The sequence below is a fragment of the Chiloscyllium plagiosum genome, chromosome 12, assembly GCF_004010195.1.
Source record: "Chiloscyllium plagiosum isolate BGI_BamShark_2017 chromosome 12, ASM401019v2, whole genome shotgun sequence".
Taxonomy (NCBI): domain Eukaryota; kingdom Metazoa; phylum Chordata; class Chondrichthyes; order Orectolobiformes; family Hemiscylliidae; genus Chiloscyllium; species Chiloscyllium plagiosum.
In genome coordinates, this window is record NC_057721.1 from 23,316,489 (window position 1) to 23,332,806 (window position 16,318).

The 16,318-nt window shown below is 39.9% G+C and overlaps 1 protein-coding gene across 5 annotated transcripts in view; it reads left to right on the top strand.

Annotated features, from left to right (window-relative positions):
- Positions 1-16,318, top strand: part of dmd (dystrophin) — a 2,012,228-nt gene that overhangs the window by 291,635 nt on the left and 1,704,275 nt on the right. The window lies entirely within an intron of this gene.

The window sequence follows — 16,318 nt, forward strand, 5'->3', positions numbered from 1 at the left end:
TGAGATTTAAAATGTGCAAACTTGGTTAAAAGTCACAGTTGAGAGATTTCTGTCCCGCCATGGTGGAGACATATTAGATATTGCACATACAGATTATATGAATTAAACATGATTGAATGACTCCGTAGTCCAATCCAATGACACAATAACTCATAGTAAAGGTACTGGAAACTTTTTTTTTCCCATCTCATTCCCCTCTCAAGGTCAAAGAGAACTGAGATTGCAATTCATCAAGGTTAAAGTGTTAAAATTGTTATAAAATACTCTGAAGCAAGTTGGTAAATGCTTGCTTTAATGAAAATTTCAAAAATTGCCATTCACCTTTAATATTTGACATTTAATGTTTGAGTAGTTTCCCATTGATAAATCCTACCAGAGCTGCACTGGTATAGACCAGTAATCCCATTTTTAAAAAAAAACAATTGCTCCACGGAGCAAACTGCAATGCTTTGTACCTTTGACTTCAATCTGTTCTTCTGAGCATGAGAGTCCTGTGGTTTAATGCTGAGAATTATAATGAGGTGTCTTCCAAATACCATGGGAGTTGGAGCTTGCTACATTTTATCAAATGCCCATTCATTCCAAATACTTTCAGACTGTATAAAATACAGACAGTTGGCAGGACACTGCCAGAAGTGACAGTGACCTCAATATTGTTGCCATCAAGGGTTCATATTGCTTGCTTGGAAAATTTGTTGATGATAAAGACAGGCGTGCCACTATACCATAGTGTGACTTTGGAGAGAGAAACCTGTCTTCGCTCCTCACTTTATAACCTTGCTATCTGTAACTTTGAGGCCATGCTCACAATTGATCGAATAAAGAATAAAAAAAAACAGGGATTCAGGTTCGATGACCAAGCTGACAGTTTTTTTAGCATGACCCAAAAACCAGAGGTGCTGGTTGATTTTCTTTGCGACTTGACCAAAGTATGTATGAAAGTGTGAGTTGAAGTAATTTTCACGTTTTCACCCAGATTTCTGTTGAAGCTGGACTTGTTCAGTGAGATGGAAAGAGTGAAAATGTCACAAGCACCTCCCTGAAGAAAGCAATTGTTAAATGATAAATCTGAAATATTGGATGGGAAGTTTAAAGCATCAACCCCAACACGCACACCTTTTGTTGTGGGTTCCAAGGTGAAAGATAGGCACCTTTGTGTGAATGACAGAAGCACAATGCCAAGTGATTTTCCAACACAATGCAGGCACACATTTAGTGAACCTGCCACCTAAAATCTGGAGGAAGGGCTGAATATAATGGGGATCTTACTATCTAGGTATCCGATGTCCAATAGCCTCCCCCGTGCTGGGACTAGAAACCTGCCAGCACTGCGATTGGACTCCTTCCTTCCAAATTGGCAGGATATCTGGCCCTTGTCCAATAAATTGTCTGAAGTAAAATTGACTTGAGGCTTTGTGGCAACAGCTTGCTGATTATAATGGTCACAGCTTCATCTTTTCTGACCTTATTAACCATGGTGGATACAGACCATTATTTGTGTTTTTATTTTCTATTATTGTATTTAATTCTTATTTCTGTCACTGATTCTAAACTTCTGCCTATTTGTTTCTCTTTAGTAGATCCTGCACCAAACTCGTGAACATTTCCATGCGTTCTGCCTTTTTATCTCCAACCTCCAGCGCCTACAGTTTTTTTGACCTTTAGTAAGACACCTTGCTAACATTGTTTTTGGAAGCAAAAACAAAAAGGCAGATTACTACCTGAATGACTGACTGTAAATTGGGAGAGGAGAGTGTGCAGCGGGACACGGGTATCCATGTGCATCCGTCACTGAAGGTGAGCATGTAGGTGGAAAAGAAGGCAAATGGTATGTTGGCCTTCGTTGCAAGAGGTTTCGAGTACAGGAGCAAGCATTGTTGGATATACAGGGCCTTGGTGAGGCCACACCTAGACTAATGTGTGAAGTTATCGTCTCCTTTTCAGAGGAAGGTTGCTCTTGCTCTCTGGGGAGTGCAGTGAAGGTTTACCAGGCTGAGTCTGGGGGTGGCAGGACTGACTTAGGAGAGATTGACAAGGTTAGGATTGTTATTGCTGAAGTTCAGATGAATGGGGGGGGAATCTCCATAGAGACTGAGAAAATTCTAACAGGACAAGGCAGGGTAGGTACAGGGAGGATGTTCCCGATGGTGGGTGTGTCCTGAAGCGGGGTAACAGTCTAAGGACTTGGGTGGACCATTTAGGAATGAGATGAGGAGACATTTCTTCACCAAAGAGTGGTGAGCCTGTGGAATTCATTACCACAGGACGTTGTTGATGTCAAAACGTTGAATGTATTCAAGGGGGCGAATAGGACCATAGGTTATGTGGAGAAAGCAAGATTAGGCTGTTGTATTGGATGATCAGCCATGAGTGTGATGGATGGTGGAGCAGACTCAAAGGGCTGAATGGCCTCCTCCTGTTCCTATTTTCTTTGTTTCTGTTCACCAGGGGACTGGGCTTCTGGCAGTACCTGTCCATTATCATGACCAAACTCTGGGCAACGTTCACCCGTTTGTCGAGTCCAGATGGGATTCTTCACAGATTAGCACCTGGATGAGGAAGGGTGAACTGATTCCTTTTTCTTCATTCATCTGCCCCCACAGTTCGGTGCAATAAGGTTAATTTGAATGGATCCTTTCTGTTGTGGATGCCTTTTTTTTAACCAAAGCCAAATAAACTTGTGTTTTGAAAGGATCCAATTTAACCGGATTTTCTTGAATTGAGTGTTAATTATCAATGCAAGAAATAATAATGTAACACTAATACAGTGGAAGTAAGGTGAATAAAGTAAAAACATACAATACTGGCCAACATCTGATTGTTTGTTAAGATCAGAAAAAGTGAAGCTGTGGCATTGGTTGTGTTGTCATAAACAATTGAGCATTTGATTTCAAGATTATTGGTTTTTAGTTGAAATTCTGTTGTTCTGATCCCTTTTGACAGTCGCTGAGTTCAGAGTGAGGAATGACCTTCTCTTAGTTTTATCCCTTGGTGTTGAAACATGTTTGTTCTCAAAGCTGTGACCTTCTTAGCTCTCTAGTCCATTTGCGAGGGATCCTGCTGGTAACACCAAATAGAGTTGCAGTCCTTTAAAACTTTTTTCTGTTTATTCCTGGAGGGAGGCTAAAAAAAAATCTTTGTAAGAGATGGCTTTCTGCTGAGAGAGAGCCACCTCATGATCTCCTCTTAATGAATCTCGCTTTCTTTTTGAAGTTTCTTTGACAATTTATAGTCGTGACTTTGCATAGGATGTTGGCAGATAGTTATGAAATTTAGATGCACAACTTTTTTTATTTCTGTGGCTTTTTTTTGAGAGAAAATACATTTTTGGAAATACAAGCAAAAAACATGTTGGTAAAATCTTTGGGATTCTGATCTATCATCCTATCATCACACCTTGGCTTTTACTGAGCAAGCTTGGGGGATTGAACAATCATCCGAGCCAATATTTTTGAGATTTACTGTGCCTGATGATTCATAAGTGGAATGTGACTGTTGAAATTTAACCCATAAAGTGCTGTCAAAAGCATGTAGCTTTTCTTGAACCTTAGGAAAGCATAAGGAAATGTGTTTGAAAACTAACTAATGGGAAGTTGGAATGTTGCCAGACGCTTGAAGTTTGCAATTTTAAAAGTTGAATTCAAATTCCATCTTCAAGTAATGTCAGAGCACAATGCATTAATAATTCCTTAACAGCTGGCCCCAAGTGGGCCTAATTACCTTGTAATAGTTTTGTGAAGCTCCAGATGCTCAAGAAATAAAGCCTTGCTCTTCTGTTATGGATTTAAATTGTGTTTTATTATCTGCCTGTTTGTTTTCTGTTTCTAAATTGTAAAGTGTGGATATTGCTTACAGTCTGAACAATGTGGAATTTCTTTCAGAAAAGAAAACATTTCTGCTCTGGGAGATAATCCACTTCTTGGGGAACGTGTTGTGATGTATTATTGGACAAACCAGATCCCAGAAAGAAATTTGGTTTGATGGGTCATTTTGTTTTTTTGAATATAGTTTTAATGTGGTCATTCATTATACACAAAGTGAATCTGCTATCTTGTGTGTAAAACAATAAAGCCAAAGGTCATTACCCTCAAACAAGCAGTTTCAAAAACTGATCTAAATATAGAGCAAACTTAAGAAAAATCATAAAGCACATAGCAAAACCAAAATTTTGCCCTACTTCCCAGCACCATTATTCCACAGGAATCCAAATTTAGAGAAACTACTCCTATCTCAACTCTAAGTTCAATTCAACTTTAATATTTTGCAGTTCTCTCCTGTGAACTCTGAATTCTGAAATTAAACTCTTAAATCTGAAAGCTCATTATTTCTCAGCTTTCAATAACATGCAAATTTCTAACCAAACACTCCTGGTTTGGAAGTTGTATAAGTTAAATTTGTCTAATAAGGTTAATTATTCCCTGCACTGATATATATTCCTTACTCTAAAGAATTTGTATTGTTATTTTGACTCCAGTCATGTCATCTCTAAACTGTTCAAAAACTTGCGATCTCTGTGTTTCTCACTGAAAATCAACAGCTTTGTATTGGCTGACCAGTGGTAAATGACGTGTGTGTGTGGCAGTCTCATTTCTATTTTAGTGAGATGGGTGGAATTTGCATTGTAGCTAGATTGTAAATATGAACACAAGGGCTCACTGTGTTTTATTGCAGCTGCCAACCTTAACCTGTCATTTTGTGATACACTGAATTGTTGATTCAAAGCTGTTTTGCCTGTAGTAAGGCATGCAGCTGACAGTTGGATAATGGGGTTTCCACCTCAGCAGCATTGACAGCATTCTTGTAAACCAAAAATGCTGTTTTTAGGATTTGTATGAGACTTGGCGGCTGCTGGATAATTCAGATAATTGAGAGATCTGTTCATTGAAGAGATGTTATCCTTGCTGCACTTAGTGTAAGTTTGAAACATTTTTAGTATTACGTTTACAGTAAATCATTGTTATAGTCATGCAACACAAAAGAAGCCCTTCGGCCCATCAAATCTGTGACAACCTATCCAGATTAATTCCACTTTCCAGCAATGGGTCTGTAGCCTTAATGTTTTGGACATGTGATGTGCTTATCCACATATCTTTTTTTCTAAAACATTGTGAAATTTCCCATTTCTGGTGCCCTCCCAGACAGTGTATTGCAGATTTCCCCCCATCTCCGTTTCAATCCCCTTTGAATCTCCCGCCCATCACTTTTAAAAGAAAATTATGCCTTCTCATTATTGACTCTTCCACTGAGTCCCACCTCACTGAGCTGCTTCCTATCCATACCCCTCTTCATCCAAAAACTACCATCAGGTACCTTTGCCCCTGCCCAACCTTCTCTGCCTCAAAGAAAACCTGAGCCTATCCAGCCTCACTTCACAGCTAGAAGCTCCAACCCAGGGCATATCCTGGTAAACCTTCTTTACACTCCTTTCAGTGCAATTGCATCCTTTCGATGGTGTGGTGACCAGAACTGCATACAGTACTCCAATGCAAAGTTTGTGTAGCTCCAACACACCCTCTTTGTTTTTATAATCTATACCATCACAGGTCGAGCATTGAAGACATGTGTTGGAATGTCCACCCCCTCCCTTACCTTTCTTGACCAATATTACTGGTGAAGTTCTAGTTTGAACATTGCTGCACTGCTTTTCTTAATGATCATTGTGTGTGACTACGCATTTTCACATTTACAGCTGATTTGATTGAACCTTATCTGTATTAATGGAATGAAATTTGCTTATCTTGATTATTCAGTTAATGTTGCAATGACCTGATTTTAAAATTGTGTAGTTCAGTGGTGCGCTTGGAAGGACAATCTAACAGTAACTTTGATTCAGTAAGTGGGAGACTTTTTGTGTTAGAATTGAGAGCTGGAAAAATTTATACTTGGAAATCTTTGATTATATTATTTCCCATATGTTGCATTGTTAATTCAACTGGGTGCTATCCAGAGGAGTGTGCATTGGTGTTTTTCTGTTTGAACTGTCATTATTTTGTACTCTAATATTTAACTCATTCAATGTTGGACTTTATTGTTTCTGTATGTCATTTGAAATCCCATTTGATTGAGTGAGGTCAGCTGTCGGAGAAACAAGTGGGAAGGTTGAGTCAAGAACCTTTTCTAAATTCCTCCTTTTTTTCAAAAGGAAGTCATGTTTGTGTGTACGGGTGACAAAGTGGATTTCTCTTGTGCAAGCTATCTGTAGAGACACCTTGGAGGTGAACACACAGGAGTACATGTGTGATTGAGAAGGTCTGCCTTAGTTCTCTGGAACTTTGACTCCATTACATTACAGAAAAAAGCTGTTGACTCTTTGTGTTCTCAGCTCCCCCCTTCATATTTCTTGCTGACATCCCTGACTCTCAATTCCGTGATCCACTGCATCCCAAATCCCCCGGCATGCCCCGATGTACCTTGAATAGCCAGTCACTCAGTATCTATGACAGGCAACCTTCAGAGTCATGTGGAAATCGAAACAACTTAATCTAGTAGCAATTTCTTCATTTCAACACACTTGACAAAGGAAAACACAATCATTCATTCCTGAAAGCCATTTTAAAAATACCAAGTTACTCAAGTAGGAAATCAATTGGATGCCTGTTTACTTTTGCAAATCACATCAAGAACAGCTAATCTTGTAATATTTCAAAACCACGGTCTGTCAGATATGAACTGGACTTTCTCGTTCGGGCAACTGGTTCCTAATCTTTTGAAACTCAGTCAAGCATTAATAATGAACTCTGCTATAATAATGACCCTGAGAAATTTGATCAATGAATTCTTTTGAAATTGGGAAAAAAAAGATGGCTGATGTGGTTTTTCTAAATGACACCAGTTGGTCTGTCAGTTAGTGCATTCAGCACTGGGTGCCTGGTTATTCTTGATTGAAATATAAGGTGCAGAGTTTTAAAAAAATTTGATTGGGGATTTATATTCCTTTTTTAGATCATGACACTTTTGTGGACCTTGAATCCACCTTCTCAAGTATTAATGCCTCCTCCCTGAACTTGTGGTGACCAAACTGCGGGTTAAGGCTCTTGGATATACTGAGAACTGTGGCTGTTTCAATTCTCTGCTGATTTCACATGGCACAGTGTCTCTCCTGTCAACTCTAATTCCAATGAAACCTTCATGTTGGCCAAAATGGAATCTGCCTGAAATAACAGTGACACTTGTGCATCCTTTTCTGCCCATTATTTATATGGTTTGCTGATCATTTCCTCTTGGGAAAAATCCAAGCAGGATTTTTCAGGGTTTTATAATGATTGCAGGAAGGAGTCAGGCTTTGATCTTTGCTGAGGAGTGCACAATGCTGAATTGTGGAGTGCCTTGTAAATTGTTCTAATTTGGGAGTGTAAAATTCTGGTGTAGAGATTTTGTGAAGGTATCATTATTCCTGTAGATATCAGACATCAACATGCAACAACTACAAATGTGAAGTATAAGAATCAGGAAGTTGCTCTCCCAGAGGTTTATGGTATCTCGCTTAGTTGACATGTACGAATGAATCTCACTGGAAATAGTTGATTCTTGTTTGTTTCAGTATAAATGTGATTTTATTAACTTGGCAAATCATATTAACTGCAAACAATTTATTTTCTCTGCCTTTTCTTCCTCCTCAATCTCAATTTTTCTTGCCCTCATTATTTTTGTTTCTGTACCTGATCTGACATTGAAATTATTAGCTTCAGTGACTCTTCCTAGTTCAGACACTAATCAGCAGTGCTGTTGAATGACTCTTCAGACTAGTTACGTAGATATATAATTAATTGCCTTGTTGACTGACTGGCTGACAGCAACATCCAGTGCTAAAGCTCCAAAGAAGCCTTTGGTAAGTGCAAATGTAATGAATAGCTGGTGTTATTTGTGACTGCTGACTTCAAAATCCAATTCACCGTGTAAACTCTTTTAACTACAGGATGCAAATGCATTAGTCCTTACTAATTAATGAATTAGGTAACTTAATACAGTTATAATGAATTAAAATAAGGCTATCCACCACAATGGCAAAATATTTGCTCCAATATATATTTGTTGATTTACTGATTCATTGCAATTAGAATGAGATTCAGAGGAGCACCTCTCCTTTTGTAAGTAATAGATAAAAGAGGTAACAATGTTGTCTGCTGTTAGACTTGCTCACCCTGTTGACAAGTGTTATCAGATAACAAGGGATCAAATCTGGCAAGCTGTAGTAAATCAAAGAGTCAAGTCAAGGTCACAGGAACAAAAGTATTAATTTGGGAAATGTCAGGAATGGATGGAGTAGGATTGAAGAGTCAACCAAAGGGTAAGGCTAGAATTTAGAGTGAGTCAAATAAAGTTTGAGGCTCTGTGTGTGAATGCACACAGCTTTAAAAACAAAATAAACTGAAAACGCAAAAAGAAATTAATAAATTCAGTCTGGTAACCAGTACAGAGATTTGGCTACAGGATGACATGGACTCACACCTGAATCTTGAAGGGAACGGGACACTTTCAAAATTATAGGAAAGGTGTCTCTGTTTGTTAGTTAATGCTGGCATGAATTCAATAGAGAAGGATGACTGAACTTAAACAAGGTACGGAAACATTTTTGGGTAGGAATGATTAAAGTAAGAAGTAACTCATTGAAATGACATTCTGGCTCTTTAAAAATAATCAAACGGTAGAGTGGAGGATGAGGAAGGAAATAATGAGAGCTCATCAGAAAGGTATGGTAATAGCAATGGGAGATTTTCATCTGCATAATAATTGGAAAAGTCAGATTGACAAAGATACTGTAGGTCAGAAGTTCAAGCGACGTTTCAAGAAATACTTTGTTTGAACAGCATACTTTGGAACTGAAGGTGAGCAGGCAGTACGAGATCTGGTACTGTGCAATAAGGTGGCATTAATTAGTGATTGAGTAGTGAAGATCCTGTGGGTAGCAGTGACCATAATATGACTTGAATGTAACATTTAAGGGAAAGAGGTGTCTGAATCTTTTTTTTGAAAAGAAAATGTGTAATTATAAGGGCATGAAGCAGGGCTGGCAAAAGTGAATTGCTTAATTAGGTTGAGGGATAGATCAATAGAGATGCAATAACTGACATTTTAAGGGGATATTTCAGCATTCAAAGCACAAATGTCTTCTAACAAGTAAGGAAAAGTTCCAAGGGACAGATGTACTGTCCATAGTTTAAAGATAGCATCAAACAGAAGACAGCTGAAGGTAATTATGCTAAGATTTGGACAGAATGTACAATAGCAGCAAAATAAATCCTAAAACATTAATTGAGTCAAAAATTTAATAGTACACAAAAGAACCAGCTATAAATAACAACTCATTCTGTACATTTTTAAGAGTTAGCTAAGTGAATATTGGGACTGTAGAAAGATGCGAATTGTTAATGGAAAATAAGGTAATAGCAGATGAATTGAAAAGGTCTTTTTGCATTTACTCTTCACTATGGAGTAGGCACGTAACAACCCTGAAGCAATGATACATCAGGAAGTGGAGCAAAGGGAGAATCTCTGGAAGGAATCACAATATAGAGTCTTAGAGATGGAAACAGACACTTTGATTCAACTTGTCCATGCCAACCAGGTATCCTCACCTAACCTAGTCCTGTTTGCCAGCACTTGGCCCATATCTCTCCTAAGCCTTTCCCATTCATACACCTAACCAGATGCCTTTTAAATGTTGCAATTGTACCAGCCTCCACCACTTCCTCTGGCAGCTCATTCCATACACGCACCATCCACTGTGTGAGAAAGTTGCCCCTTAGGTCTCTTTTATATCTTTTCCCTCTTACCCGAAACCTATGCCCTTTAGTTCTGGATTCCCCACCCCAGGGAAAAGACCTTGACTATTTTTCTTGTCCATGCCCCTCATGATTTTATAAACCTCTATAAGGTCACCCCTCAGGCTCTGATGCTCCAGGGAAGTCAGCCCCAGCCTGTTCAGCCTCTCCCTGTAGCTCAAATTCTCCAACCCTGGCAACATTCTTCGAAATCTTTTCAGAACCCTTTAAAGTCTTGCAACACCCTTCCAATAGAAAGGAGACCAGAATTGCATGTAATATTCCAAAAGTTGCCTAATCAATGTCCTGTACAGCCACAACATGACCATCCAACTCCTATACTCAATGCTCTGGCCGATAAAGAAAAGCATACCAAAGCCTTCATGATCCCATCTGCGACTGTACTTTCACGGAGCTATGTAACTGCCCTCTGAGGTCTCTTTGTTCAGCAACACTCCCTAGGACCTTACCATTAAGTGTATAAGTCCTGCTCTGATTTGCTTTTCCAAAATGCAGCACCTCACATTTATCTAAATTAAACTCCATCTGCCACTTCTCAGCCCATTGGCCCATCTGGTCAAGATCCTGTTGTAGTCTGAGGTAACCTACTTCGCTGTACACTACACCTCCAATTTTGGTATCATCTGCAAACTTACTAACTATACCTCTTATGTTCACATCCAAATCATTTATATAAATGATGGAAAGCAGTGGACCCATCACTGATCCTTGTGGCTCTCCACTGGTCACAGGCCTCCAGTCTGAAAAACAACCCTCCACCACCACCCTGAGCCAGTTCTGTAACCACTTGACTATTTCTCCCTGTATCCCATGAGCTCTAACCCTGCTAACTAGTCTCCCATGAGCATCGTTGTCAAATGCCTTATTGATCATGACTACCATTCTGCCCTCATCAGTCCTCTTCATTTATTTTTCAAAAAACTCAATCAAACTCATGAGACATGATTTCCCATGCACAAAGCCATGCTGACTATCCCTAATCAATCCTTGCCTTTCCAACTACATGCAAATCCTGTCCCTCAGGATTACCTTCAACAACTTGCCCACCACCGATGTTAGGCTCACCAGTCTATAGTTCCCCGGCTTTTCCTTCCCAACTTTCGTAAATCGTGGCACCACATTAGCCAACCTCCAGTCTTCTAGAACCTCACCTGTGACTATTAATGATACAAATATTTCAGCAAGGGGTGCAGCAATCACTTCCCCAGCTTCCCATGATGTTCTAGGGTACTTCTGATCAGATCATGGGGATTTGTCCACTTTTATGCATTTCAAGACATCCACCTCTTCGTCCTTTGTAATATGGACATGTTTCAACATGTCACCATCTATTTCCTCACATTCTGCATCTCCCATGTTCTTCTCCACAGTAAACACTGATGCAAAATACTCGTTTAGTACCTCACCCATCACCTGTGGCTCCACACATAAGCTACCTTGTTGAGGGGACCTATTCTCTCTCTAGTTACCCTTTTGTCCTTATGTATTCATAAAGTCCCTTTGGATTCTCCTTAACCCTATTTACCAAAACAATTCAAGACCCCTTTTTGCCCTCCTGTCCTTTTAAGTATACTCCTACTGCCTTTATACTCTTCTAAGGAGTAACTCGATCTATCCTGTCTATACCTGACATATGCTTCCTTTTCTTTTACCAAATGCTCAATTTCTCTAGTCATCCATGATTCCCTAAACCTACCAGCCTTTCTTTTCACCCTCACAGGAATGTGCTGTCTCTGGACTCTGGTTATCTCATTTCTGAAGGCTTCCCATTTTTCAGCCATTCCTTTACCTGCGAACATCTGCCCCCAATCAGCTTTTGAAAGTTCTTGCCTAATACCGTCAAAATTAGCCTTCCCTCCAATTTAGAGCTTTAACTTTTAGATCTGGTCTATCCTCTTCCATCACTATTTGAAAACAGTGAAGTGTACAAAGGAAATTTGTTGGAGCTGCAGGTTGGCCCATAATTCCAAAAGGAATAGGTGGCCTGTCAGCCCATCCAGCCTGCTCTGCCATTCAATAGGATCATTGCTGATCCAACATTCCTCCTATTCAGTTCCTGCCCTTTCACCCTTAACCCTTGATTCCCCAACGATCAAAAGTCTATCTATCTCAGCCTTCTGTTAACAACGTGTAATCAAGTAATTGATGTCCATATGCAGTAAGAGGTTGATAGATAATATTCAAACAATTTCCATTGATGAATCCACATCATCAACATCCCAGGGGTTACAAGTTAGAGGGGTGATGGAATACTCTTCACTTGGCTGGATGTGATACTCAAACCTTGGTGCTATCAAAGACAAGGCAGTCCACTTGATGTGTACCCTTAAATATTCAAAGCCTCTACCTTGCCACATTGTGCCTGCAGTGAATACTATTTAAACAATGTGTACTGTAGCAACATACCAACTCTCAAAACTTCGATTACTACCAACTTGAAAACGAGAACAGCAGACATGTTGTAGACATGTAAAAACATCACAACCTGCCACTGTCCCCTTCACATCACGCACCATCCTGACATTGAAGTAATTCATCTTTCCTCCTTTGTCTCAGGGTCAATCTCCCAGAACCCTGTATTAGAATAGCAACAGTGACGTCACTACAAAGAATGCAATTCTTTGTAGTGAAGCAGCTTCCCATCACCTTCCTGGGACATTTGGGGATGCGCAATAAATGGCAATCTGCCGAACCATATCCACAATTACATGTCATTTTACAGCTGTCAATTTAATTGATTCTTCTCTGAAACTTGTTAGTGGCTCCTCGCTTTATATTCTTAATCTGGAAATTGTGTTGAATGCATTGTGTTGTAGGTTTTTAAATTCATCAGTGTTGATTATAACAATGTATGTGCATGATGGAGTAAAAATTTGACAGCTCAATCAAGCACTTCAGTTTCATTTTGAGGAGAGAATTATTTTGAAGTATTCAAATAAATTTGCAGTTGATTGAATCCAGTTAAATTTCTTTTATTTACTTTCATTAATTTGGCATCAGCAGGATTGCAAATAAGGACTTGTATGAATCATCAGAATGTAGCAGAAATGAATGGCGAGGGGAGAAAAACAATCAAATTACTAGTGAAGGAATCGAGAGTTCTTGTTTAATTTTAGCAAACTGTTGACATGCAGCCCCTTTGATATTTTGCCTATGAGTTACTGAGCATCGGCTAATGGGGGTTTTCCATTTTCTTATTGGTTATTTGATAATTTAGTCAGTTGGTGGGTAAGTGACAGGAGCCATTGCAAGAAAAGAAAACTTTGTTTTCTAGTACATTCAGTAAGGCATTCGACAAGGTTCCCCTTGGGAGACTGGGTAGCAAGGTTAGATCTCATGGAATGCAGGGAGAATTAGCCATTTGGATACAGAACTGGCTTGAAAGTAGAAGACAGAGGGTGGTGGAGAGTTGTGACCAGTGGTGTAAGCCACAAGGATCGGTGATTGGTCCACTATTTTTCATCATTTATATAAATGATTTAGGTGTTAACATAGGAGGTATAGTTAGTAGGTTTGCAGATGACACCAAAATTGGAGGTGTAGTGGACAGCGAAGAAGGTTACCTCGGATTACAACAGGATCTTGATCAGATGGGCCATTGGGCTGAGAAGTGGCAGATGGAGTTTAATTCAGATAAATGTGAGGTGCTGCATTTTGGAAAAGCAAATCAGAGCAGGACTTATACACTTAATGGTAAGGTCTTGGGGAGTGTTGCTGAACAAAGAGACCTTGGAGTGCAGGTTCTTAGCTCCTTGAAAGTAGAGTCACAGGTAGATAAAATAGCGAATAAGGTGTTTGGTATGCTTTCCTTTATTGATCAGAGTATTGAGTACAGGAGTTGGGAGATCATGTTGTGGCTGTACACTTCTGGAATATTGCATGCAATTCTGGTCTCCTTCCCATCGGAAATATATTGTAAAACGTGAAAGGGTTCAGAAACGATTTAAAAGGATGTTGCCAGGTTTGGAGGGTTTGAGCTATAGGGAGAGGGTGAATAGGCTGGGGCTGTTTTTCCTGGAGTGTTGGAGACCGAGGGGTGACTTTATAGAGGTTTATAAAATTATGAGGGGCATGGATAGGATAAATAGACATAGTTTCTTCTCTGGGGTGGGGGAGTCCAGAACTAAAGGGGATAGGTTTAGGGTGAGAGGGGAAAGATATGAAAAGGACGTCAGGGGCAATGTTTTCATGCAGAGGGTGGTGCATATATGGAATGAGCTGCCACAGGAAGTGGCGGAGGCTAATACAATTGCAGCATTTAAAAGGCATCTGAATGGGTATGTAAATAGCAAGGTTTTCAAGGGATATGTGCCAAGTGCTGATAGATGGGACTTTAAGTTGGGATATCAGGTCGGCATGGACACTTTTGGACCGAAGGGTCTGTTTCAATGCTGTACGTTTCTATGACTCTATGACTCTGTGTCATTTTTTTTGAGCAACCCTTCATCATTGCTTGCTCTGTGAACATCTCTGCAGATTTAGTGAAGGGGTGGAGTACAAAAAATCTGTCTTCTCTTGGCAGGCATAACAGAATATGATCAATGTGCTTCAGCTTTTGTGAATATTTTGTGTTCAAATGCAAACACTCTCTGCTGCAAAGACCTGAAAGTAGCATCCCTTAGAAAAATATAAATATAGATTTTAGGAATATGAATTTCCAGAAATCTGGGTAGATCAGAGTTAAATCCAAAACTGCAGTGAGATGAACCTTTTATCCATTTCAGTGTTTCAAACTCAGTTATGTGCACTTGGATATGCAAAAATTACACAGGGAGCATTTCATTTTTTTTATATATGGGATGAGGAAGGCAGAATCAAAATTGAGGTTTCTGCTCCCTCCTACCTTTTTTGCTTATTTAATCTCGCAATTTAACAGCCCATTAGTAGCTGTCCGCGATGAAGGAGGTCAGTTATATGAGCAAAAGGCACTTTGGTTGTGGGCGGCACGGTGGCACAGTGGTTAGCACTGCTGCCTCACAGCGCCTGAGACCCGGGTTTAATTCCCCGTCAGGCGACTGACTGTGTGGAGTTTGCACGTTCTCCCCGTGTCTGCGTGGGTTTCCTCCGGGTGCTCCGGTTTCCTCCCACAGTCCAAAGATGTGCAGGTCAGGTGAATTGGCCATGCTAAATTGCCCATAGTGTTAGGTAAGGGGTAAATGTAAGGGTATGGGTGGGTTGCGCTTCGGCGGGGCGGTGTGGACTTGTTGGGCCGAAGGGCCTGTTTCCACACTGTAATGTAATCTAATCTAATTTGGTCCAGATGCCATATTTCGGTAACACAGTGCACATATACTCTGTCACTGTTAAAGTTTGAATGGCAGTCTGCTCTCAGAACAGGTCTGTTTGTAATTGAAGGATTTTTTTTTAAGTAAATAGGCTCTGATACTGCCACCTTCCCAGCCAAATCTGCTGCGATGGTCAACCGTTGTTCTCAATGTCAGGTTTATTCTTCCACCCTTGTGCTGCTTAACCATAACTGCAGTCAAAACACTCCCAGATGTTTTGATCCATGACACTTGAAAATAATGTGGTCAAAGAAAATTTGCAGACTGCAGGCCCATTCCATGTGATGAGCAGGCTGTTGATTTCAGTGACACTCCCTTTCCATATTGGAGTATGGCATGCTGATTTTATGTTGTTGACCTGACACAATCATGCCTGAGTTTGTTTTTGTGTGGGAGGCAGTGTTTTTGACTAGGGAGGAAAATAAAGTGTAGTTGAATGAATTCTCAAGATCACTTAGTGTATTTCAAAGAACACAGTTGGATATTGGCTATAATCTATTTGTGAGCAGTTGTGTTTCCACAAAATGACGCAGCAAGCTGCCAAAGCAACATTTCCTACCTAAATAAATCTCACACAGCTTTGAAGGAGAAGTTGTGAATGCCAACTTCTCAAAGTACTTGGGGTGAGGAAACAAGCTTCACATGGCTCCAGAAATTGCTTCAAATCCAAGCAATGCAAATTAACACTGGATGGTAACTGTGATGATGTGGAGGAGCTGTTGTTGGACGAGGGTGGACAAAGTTTAAAAATCACACAACACCAGTTTATAGTCCAACAGGTTTATCTGAAAGTACAAGCTTTCTGAGCGCTGCTCCTTCATCAGTTAACTAGTGAGGCAGCATTACATTCTGAGATCAGATCAACACTTGACTTCAGACATAGCATCAGGTCCACAAAGTGAAAACATTTCACATTAACACATGTGTGACAGTATAGTGACACCTCTAATTATCAATGTGAATTCGCAGTTTTAGCGTTTGAAAGAGAAAAGAAATGAAAACATTCACTCGAAGATTATGGAGCATATGTTATTTTTTTGCGAGTGGTGATATATCAACTCTAAATGGTTTGACTGAGAATCTGTTACTTCTGAGAGATTGGTAACATCCTGAAAATTGTCAAAATATACAGATCCATACCTTCCCCAAAGAGATGGTCCGACAAATTGATGGAACAAAGATTAGCGTGGTGCTGGATAGCACAGCACGTCAGACAGCATCCGAGGAGCAGGAAAATCAGGCAAAAGCCTC